Here is a 9,872-nt window from a genome sequence, read left to right on the forward strand (position 1 = left end):
TCTCTCTCTCTCTCTCTCTCTCTCTATCTCTCTCTCTCTCTCTTTCTCTCTCTTTATCTCTCAGACCTAGCTGTTATATTATTGAATTAGAAATGACCAGCCCAGACAAATTAATTCTTGATTTTGCCGATTCACATTGTCACCGGGTTTGTCAACTTAGGTCTTAGAGAAACACCCTGGGCTTATACAACACTTTCACTTGCCAGCAGAAGAGGAAAATATTAATAAGATCTATTTTATTGCTGTAAGTTAAAAGTATAAATAACAAGAAAGTGTTAGATTAGAACCGCAGGGTAAAAGATCAAAGGGGAGACCACGCGGAACCTGAAGAAGAGTCACGGAAAATGATGTGCAGAAGAGTAAGAAGACATGGAGTGACATCAAGCGAATAGCCCAGGATTGGGTAAGGTCTAGGCTTTTCTGAGTAACAAGCCATGTAGCCGAGACGGATTGTCTGTGGCATTGAAGGCCAGCCTGGTTCTCAGTCAGGTGAAAGAAGATCAGCGCAAAGAGCGGTAATAGAAAAACCGTACGCCTGGGATCATTTTGGACTCCCGAGTTGTATTCTTCCCATTTTAGAATACTTCTAGTACGAAGATCTCTTTGAAACGTTCAGTATTTCTCAAAAAATCATTTTGACACAGACTGCTAAGCAAAGCTTACGGATCGGATTAACGAGTAAATTTCCTTATTGGAAAGTTGTGGCACAGAGTTCCCCACGTCGTTTGGATACGATAGTAAAACACGACTTACGGATAGGGTTAAACGGGTGATGGGGCGATCTCGGTTGTGCTGCACTACATTGGCCGATAATGAACCTTACTTAAATTCAATGCATTTTGTGTGTTGTTTGCTTTTTTGAGTGAGTTTACTCGCTCGTATAACAAGGTAGATCACACCACTGACAGAGCGTATCAATCCATTACCATAAAAATGAATTACGTTCACATTTACCCGGAAATACAGACAGTGGGAACACTAATTGACTAATAAGGAAGCTGTCTCTTGTATGTATCTGTTGCAGCGTGGTGGAATCAGGCTCTCGTCAAAATAATCAAAGTGAAGAAACTTGCATTTTTCCGCAGGTTTGTAAATTTTTATCAAATTTTCGTTTTTTGGCCCATTAAAGAACTCATTTCTGTATGGATTTTTCTGAAAAACGTTAATTAAAGGCTCACAAAATGTAAATTTTCAGTTACACCAGACTTTTAAGCTAAGGAAATAACTAATCTTTGGCGGCCATTTCCTCACTAATTTTACCTCTGAAAACAGGTGACCCCCACATCCTTCTTTCGCAAAATATCTCGACTTGTATTCAAGATAAATGGATATTTTTTTCATCCAAATAAAGACGAGTGAACAAGCTTTAAGATGATACCAATAACTCTGTATGACCAAAAATTGACGAGAGCCTGATTCCACCACGTCGTGACCCTATATATCTGTGTCTGTTTCAACTAATGAACGCAATAAATTATTGCGTTCTATAGTTGCAACAGATAAACAAGAGACATCTTCCTCATACTACCAATATTATTATACTTAGCTCCTAGGATAAAAGATATTAATTAACTGAATCCAATCTGCTGTTGAGAAAGAAAGCAAAATCTGTTAGCTCTTATAAAGTTACTACAAATTATGTATTTGTACATCGTGGTGACAACCTTGAAGTTTATCTCTTCATCTGTCTTTTGCTCTTTGTTGAGGTGCTTTGTTGAAAAAATTTCTTCATCGAAGATATTAGCCAACGACATAATTGCACTCTTTGTAATGACGATGTCAATGGGAAAAAAGCCAAGAAAGTCCCACAAAATAGCCACTAGAATCTAGTCTGTGTCTGCACATTTAATTTAGATGTTTATGAAAAAAAGGAAGGCGTTCCACCGAGGGCCGGCAGACCAACAGCACACAAAAGAGGGGATATTTTGAACGAGGTATAGGCCTACCCTAACCCTAACCCTAAACCTAACCGTAACCCTAATTCTTATATGGTCGCCTTTAAGCACAAAGGGGCTATCCCGAAAAATGCTTTTTTTGAGAAAATCGAAGGTAAAGTTTTTGGACCCTTATTCAGTTTCTTTAAAAGACCAGGAGAGTTTTCTCTATAACCAAACAGATATACACACCAATGAAACCAGACTTCTCCTACAGGTAAGACAATGCCCACTTTTGGTGAAAGTCAAGATTTCTGGAAACCCCCGACATCATCTGAGTTAGCCCGCTTGTCCTTAAAGTGACCAATATACTTTGCTAGTTTGCTCAGTGGGCCTTGCCACGGTAAGAGCCGATGGTCGAATTTATAGATTTGCTATTGATGCCATGATTATTCTTTAATAAGGATAAACATACATTTTAATTCATACTTATAAATTGTAATCACTTCACCTATATATATATATATATATATATATATATATATATATATAATATGTATATTGTGTGAGGCGTCGTGGTGAAATCAGGCGTTCGTCAAAATAATGAAATAAAACAATCTGCATTTTCCCGACGGTTTGGCGGTTTTGGTCGAATTTTTGTTTTTTGACTTAACACCTTGAAGGTCTATTTAAAAACACATTTCTTTGTTGATTTACTGGAAAACATTGATTAAAGGTACAAAAACTGTAAGCTTTCAGTTACCAAAGACTCTCAAGCAATGGAAATTACCAAACTGTGGCGGTCATTTTCTCACTAATCTTACCTATTTAACCAGGCGACCCTCATCTCCTTTAATCGCAAATATCTTTACTTCAATTCAAAATAGATTTATATTTTTTTCGCTAAAACAAAAGCAAATGAACAGGCTCTAAGATGATACCAATAACCTCCGAATACCCTAAAATTAATGAGCGCCTGATTCCACCTTGTCGTGCCACATATTTTATTATTTTGCTGCCTCCTTTTTAGATGGCCACTTTTTACAGCCCCACATGCACCGTTTTCTTCCCATGTCTCCTGCATCCACGGTCGCGCTGAAACTGAAAATATGTGTATTCCTGGCTGAAAACATTTTCACTGCCATGTTCAAGGTCAAGATTTAAAAAAAAACCTTGAATCTTGCTCAACACTATAAAGAACACACACAATATCTATCTATCTATCTATCTATCTATCTATCTATCTATCTATCTATCTATCTATCTATCTATCTATCTATATATATATATATATATATATATATATATATATATATATATATATATATATATATATATATATATATATATATAAATATATATATATATATCTATCTATCTATCTATCTATCTATCTATCTATCTATAAGCAGGCTTACGTGTACGTCCGAGAACAATGATAACAATGCCGAGACTGTGAGACTGGCCAGAACTGACTACTATAGGCTAGACTTTTAAATTATAATACAAAAACTACACGCTAATCGGTTCTACGCTGCGAGAGTGCTCTAGTACCCCTTTTAGTGCATGTGTGTGTGTCACCGGTTTTCGCACTGATCCTTGTTCACCTCACGCAGACTCATCGTGGACGTAACCCGGAGTAACAGGCCCTCAATCTTGGAGCCACTCGGCTCGGTTATCTGGCCTGTTACTCAGTAAGCTTTCTAGGGAAAGGTGGAAAGTGCTTGTTTGTGGCCTAGGCTTTCTCAGTATCAGAACGCCTTGTTCATGGCCTATCCTGATCCAGGGTGAGAAAAGCAATGATGAGGAAAAGTAGGAATAAAAAAATAGACATCGTAATCTAATTCTCGAAAAAGAAAAAAAAACCAAAACAACAACCCCAAAGCAGTCTTCAGATTATCTGATAGCCTACCCCTTGCATTTCTTATAGGCCTTCTGGGGAAGACAACTGTAATCTGTGAGTGTGAGGCAGTGTGGAAAAATCTGGCGCTCGTCAAAATAATGAAAATGAACGAACTGCGCAGGTTTGGGGATTTTAATATATATTTGTTGGGCTTAACCACCTTTCATGTCCATTGAAGAACCCTTTTCTGTGAGGATTCTACAGAAAAACGTTAATTAATGGCAAGAAAAAGAATGCATCTTCTTTTTCTATGGGCTCTCAAACATATGAAATAACTAAACATTGGCAACCATTTTCTTTCAAATATTAACACTAAAACCAGGTGACCCCCACCTCTTTTAATTGCCAATATCTCGACTTGTATCCAAGATAAATGGATACTTTTTCATCGAAAGCAAGGCAAATGAACAAGCTTTTAGATGATACCAATAACTCCACATGCCCAAAAATTGACGAACGCCTGATTCCAAAGTGCCGTGACACATCTATTTCGGCGTGATTCAGCGTTCCAAAAGATTCAAGATGTCTCCGTGACGCTAGTCAGACAACTACGGTCCTCGTTTTGGTTTCTATGCAGCTGCTAATCTTGACCACATTGATAGCACAGTGAGTCTGGACTAACCGAGTTCCCTAATCAGAGCTCGACCTTTAAACAATGTGTTGAAGGGTATCTTGCTGGAATTTCAGCCAAGTTAGCTACAACTAAACATTAAAACTATATAGATTCTATTAAGCATGTCTTGAAATAATAATGATAAATAATAATAATAGATAGCATTTGTATAGCGCATATCCCCGCTCAACAGCAGGCTCTATGCGCTTACACTATATTATTACCCCAGCAGACCATAGAACACTCCGAAACATTCTCAGCTTCCCGGGAAGCATACAGTGCAAGCAGCTGATTAAGCGCTCAAACACTAACAAACTGACAACATCTTTCGCTGTCTATAGCCGGGTACCCATTCCCACCTGGGCGATGTGAGGAATATGAGGAAAATAAAAGAGTTGTCAGTTTCCAAGTCCATAAAATAGAATCGATAGAATATAATTTATGTAAGGTCAAAAACCATGCTATAATGTAGTAAGTTCTATGTGTCTACAGCTGGTTTTTGTGTGTGTTTCAGACGACTGATACTGGAAGGCGGGGCTTAGCAAGACAAAAACGAGAAGAGAGTTTTTCTTTTTCACTTACATATATTTCGGACTAACGAAAGCAAGAAAAGAAATCCAGTGCCCCAGTTTTTTTTTGGTCTTCAAAAGATTTTCCTTTGTCCTGAACATTAACATTGTAATGTGTGGTAGCAGTGGTAGGCGTGTATGTGTACGCATGTGTGTGCATGTGAGTGTGTGTGTGTGTGTATTTGTATGTGTGTGTGTGCGCGCGCGTGTGTGCGCGTGTGTGCTGGGTGAGTATGTGTGTGTGTGGGTGAAAAGGGGGGGGGGGGAGGTCTTGAACCCCACCCCTCCCTCGGTAACAAAAAGGGCACCAGTCATTGAAAATTGAGGCAATCTCAGAGAATTTGTACACTCGCTACTACATGTACTACTAACTGCAGCCGCCCTGCATTCACGCATTGTGTCACCTAAGCCCAGGTCCGTCACTGTTGTGCTGCTTTCTGCCGCGCAAAACAGTAAGCGTATACAAGAAGATGTTTGCTCTTATTTGTAAACAATGCAAGAAAAATTATATGGAATTTAGCCCAGCATCTTTTCATCTGGATTTCGAATTAATGGCACGGCACAGCCTTCAAAGACATACATTTATTTCCGAAGGCAAGGATCAAGGCGTGCGTGTTTCATTTGAAATTGGACTCAAGACCCACAACGAAGACCAGGATTTGGAAATATATGCAAGTGGCTAAAGTACAGACTTCAACATAAGTTAAGGACCACTTGCAAACACTCAGTGGTCTTCTTGGGTCGTCCTGCACGTGGGCGTTCTTGGACTGATCCAGTGGCTTGATGGCGCTGCCTCAGGTGGACAATGACAAAGTGTGACACTGCAAGCCTTCTGGCAACTTTTCGGGCGCCAACTCCATCCTGCAGCTCTGGCACGATCAAAGTCTCTCAGCTTTCGTTTTGGTGGTATGTTGATGCAATATTGGATTTTGCGCAAACGGTGGCTTATATTGCCACCAAAGTGAGCACAGTTCGAGACCGTGCGTCCGTTTATGACGTGCACCAGAAATTTAAACTGAGGAATGTCCGTGATATCGCACACAAGTCGATAAAAAACAGTAGATTTGGCTAAAATTCCCCGAGGATTTCCGTGCTGCACGTGGTGGTTTTGGTCCTTTTGGAAGCCTTGCAGTACGCATTGGTAACCCATTAACACTTTCAGAGCAAACATTTTGAAACATTCTTTGCTGTCTTTTTTCTGATTTTTAAAAAATCAGGACTGTCTGTCAAAGTGGTCCTTAATTTTTGTTGAAGTATGTAGGTCTTTGGGATGTGCTTCGTGAAATCCTCCGGAGTAGAGAACTTTTTAATTTTCTGTGCTATATCAACAGCCCCCAACAATGAGAAAGTACATGAATTTGCAGATTTCCTGCATCACTCAAGAGCAGTCCCCAACACAGGCCTGGAAATAGACACAGGCCAGTCATTAGAGTACAACGTTGATCACCAAGAAGGAAAGAAAACCCACAAACTGTAAAAGACAGTAAGAGACACTAAATATGCGTAAACTCGGAGATGATGAGGTGCAGACTCAGATCAGATGCACCCGCAATGAAAAGCTAGACTCTATCACTATCAGCTCTACAATACTAACCGTAGAGTACCAACTGCAGTGATGTTACTGAACACACAGTGCTTCCAATGAAACACACACACACACACACACACACACAGAGAGAGAGAGAGAGAGAGAGAGAGAGAGAGAGAGAGAGAGAGAGAGAGATTATTTTACGGAGCGGGTTGTCCCAGCATGTGAGACATGTATGTCCTGTCTTGTGGGTTTGCGTGAGTGCACCTAACCTTTGTAACATCTACTGCCATTGTCAACGACCAAGACAAAATTTCTCTCTGCGAGATGAATAAATTAAAGATTATCATTGTCATTGTCAAGCTTGGGACACCTTCAAAGCAGCTCTCCTGGACCCTATGAAAAAAGTGCGTGGTAACAAGAAGACAAGAGGGAGACACAGAAAGACAACAGCCTGGTGGAACGAAAAAGTTAAGGATGCTATCAGGGGAAAAAAGAGACTGCACAATATCTGCGTCAAGTCAGAGAACAAAGAGGGTTGCATTAAGTATAGACGTGCAAGAAGACAGAGCAAGAAGGTTGTTATAACATCGACAGAAAAGTCATAGACCCAGTATGGCGAAACGCTCAGTGAAACCTGCAAGACCTCACCAAGAGAGTTCTACAGAAAGGTAAAGGCGATGAGAGTGAGAGATGAACGCCATGTACCCACCACTGTCATCAACGATACTAATGGAGAAGCTCTACATGAAGAGGAGAAAATAATAAACTAAAGAGATGGGAAAAATATTTTCAAGAACGACTACACCTATCAAGACACACAGTGCCGCTTCATCTCCTGCTACCCAGAATCTCTGTAACGAGTGCATAAATGTCAACTATACTTTGCATAGCAGTTTGTACCATTTTGTCTTAACTAAATCATATTTTTTCAGAACAATTGGGACTAGATCTAGATTTAAAAGCTTTTCTTAATAAAATTTATATAAAATACTTGAAATCTCTGTCACACGTAAAATGGTATTGTTCACAGCACTTCCCGCTTCTCACACACATTTTGATTAAGGCCTACTTCACAGCTCTTCAAAGACAATTTTTACTTGCGAAACCTGTTACAAGAAATTATTTTTTGTAATGAACACATTTTTTGTACTAATGGCTCTTAAAACAAGCGATCAATAAGCACAATATCCGGATAAGAATAACCTGACGGACTTGCTATTAAAAGTAAGCAATATTGCCCCAGCTGTAAACATTTAAAAATCTGTAGAAACCACCCACTTAGATTTTTTAATTAGTATTTATTAAGGAGCTTTCTAGAATACAGCTTGCAGGTATTTACAAAAATGTTGATCTGTTAAGACAAATTGATACAAGTCACTGTGCAAGAGCTGGAGAGTTTATGTTCGACAGTTGAGGAGATATTTGACAATACGTCGCGCCACGAATTTTGGACTGCACTGTAAGAACAAGGTAGCTGGAGTGGAGACAATTGCATCACAACCGAAGCCATCCTTGCATGCGGTGAAACCGGAATATATTGGCTTACAATCAACTTCCAGAAAGCCTGGAAAGAAAGAAAAGCACCCGCAGACTGGCAAAATACGACAGTGGTGCCCATATGGAAGAAAAAGGGCAGCAAGAAAGACTGCAGCACCTACAGAGGCGTGGTCTCTTCTCAGCCATGCGGGGAAAATGTATGCAAAAATCCCAGAGCAACGCACTCGCGCAAAAGCCGAAACTCTTTTTCAGTGATGTCCAGTTTGGTTTTAGAAAAGGAGGAGTGAGTGCGTGCGGGCGTACGTACGTACGTGTGTGTGTGTGTGTGTGTGTGTGTGTGTGTGTGTGTGTGTGTGTGTGTGTGTGTGTGTGTGTGTAGGGGGGGGTGGTAAGCGTACTGAGTATGGATCGTCAGCAGAGGCGCGGTCATAAAGAATTATTTCATAGACCTATAGATTTCTATATCTAGATTATCTATGTCATGAGAGGCGCACAGATCTTTGGGGGAAAAAGCCAAACAACAAAAACAACTGGTGGGTCTAGTCCTATCTAGAACCAAAACCCACTTTTCGCATTACGCGAACTGCGGCAAACAAATCGTTATAGTTTGACAAATTGAGACACGCATTTGATCGAAGCTAGCTTTTGAAACAGTGTACGTTTCGACAGTCTACACGTATTGACCCTATCCGTACGTCGTGTTTTACTATCGTATCCATACGACGTGGGGAACTTTGTGCCACCACTTTCCAAAGAAAAAATTTACTCGTTAATCCGATCCGTACGCTATGCATAGCAGTCTGACAAAACGATTTTTTGAGAAATACTGAAAGTTTCCAAAAGATCTTCGCAGGAGAAGTAGGCCTATTCTAAAATGTGAAGAATACAACCACGGGGGTACAAAATGACTCCGGGACGTACGGATAGGGTTAAATCATTATAAACTGTAGCACAATAGTAGAATAAGGTACCACACGTTTGGCAGCAGAGAGAAAATAATTTTATAATACCCATCCACTTTTGTTGCTGGGTACAAATTATTAGCCCTGTATATTTAGAACGTCAAAAAGGGAAATTTATGTTTATAGCTTGAAGAGAGGCTAAAACAGCACTTGGAAATGGATGGCTGGTGCCTCTGTCAATAAATTATCGATGGCCAAGCTTGAAGAGAGGGGTTAAGGCCTTTAAAAATCTAGTAAGACATTACAGCTCATTACAATTGCAGCTGGTCCATGGGCGCACCGTTAGTTCATCATGCTGAACCAAGGACCTTACAACAGCCTCCTTGTGCTGAACCAAGGACCTTACAGTATAACTGTGCTGAACCAAGGACTTTACTGTATCACTGTGCTGAACCAAAGACATTACTGTATAACTGTGCTGAACCAAAGACTTTACTGTATAACTGTGCTGAACCAAGGACTTTACTGTATAACTGTGCTGAACCAAGGACTTTACTGTATTACTTCCTTGTGCTGAACCAAAGACCTTACTGTATAACTTCTTTGTGCTGGACTTATAATATGGAGTGGATGCCCTTGGTTCGATTCACCAAGAGAGCGTTCTGAATTAACTAATGCTATTTTAAAGAATTTTTAAAAGGCTCTCCAACCATTTGACTCGATTCTTTTGGAGTTGGGCGTTAATTTCGGAGGTCCTGCCTCTTCAGTAACTGATTTGTGTTGAAAGTGGCGTCAAACCTATACAATAGCCGATGACCTACTGGTTTGCCTCCATATAATAGGGGCCTACAGGTAAATATACATATGTGAGGCAACGTGGTAGAATCAGGCTCTCGTCAAAATAATCATAGTGAATAAACTTGCATCTTTCCACAGGTTTGTGAATTTTTTTCAAATTTTTGTTTTTTGTCTCAACACCTTTC

Source organism: Aplysia californica, unplaced genomic scaffold, assembly GCF_000002075.1.
Source record: "Aplysia californica isolate F4 #8 unplaced genomic scaffold, AplCal3.0 scaffold00193, whole genome shotgun sequence".
Taxonomy (NCBI): Eukaryota; Metazoa; Mollusca; class Gastropoda; order Aplysiida; family Aplysiidae; genus Aplysia; species Aplysia californica.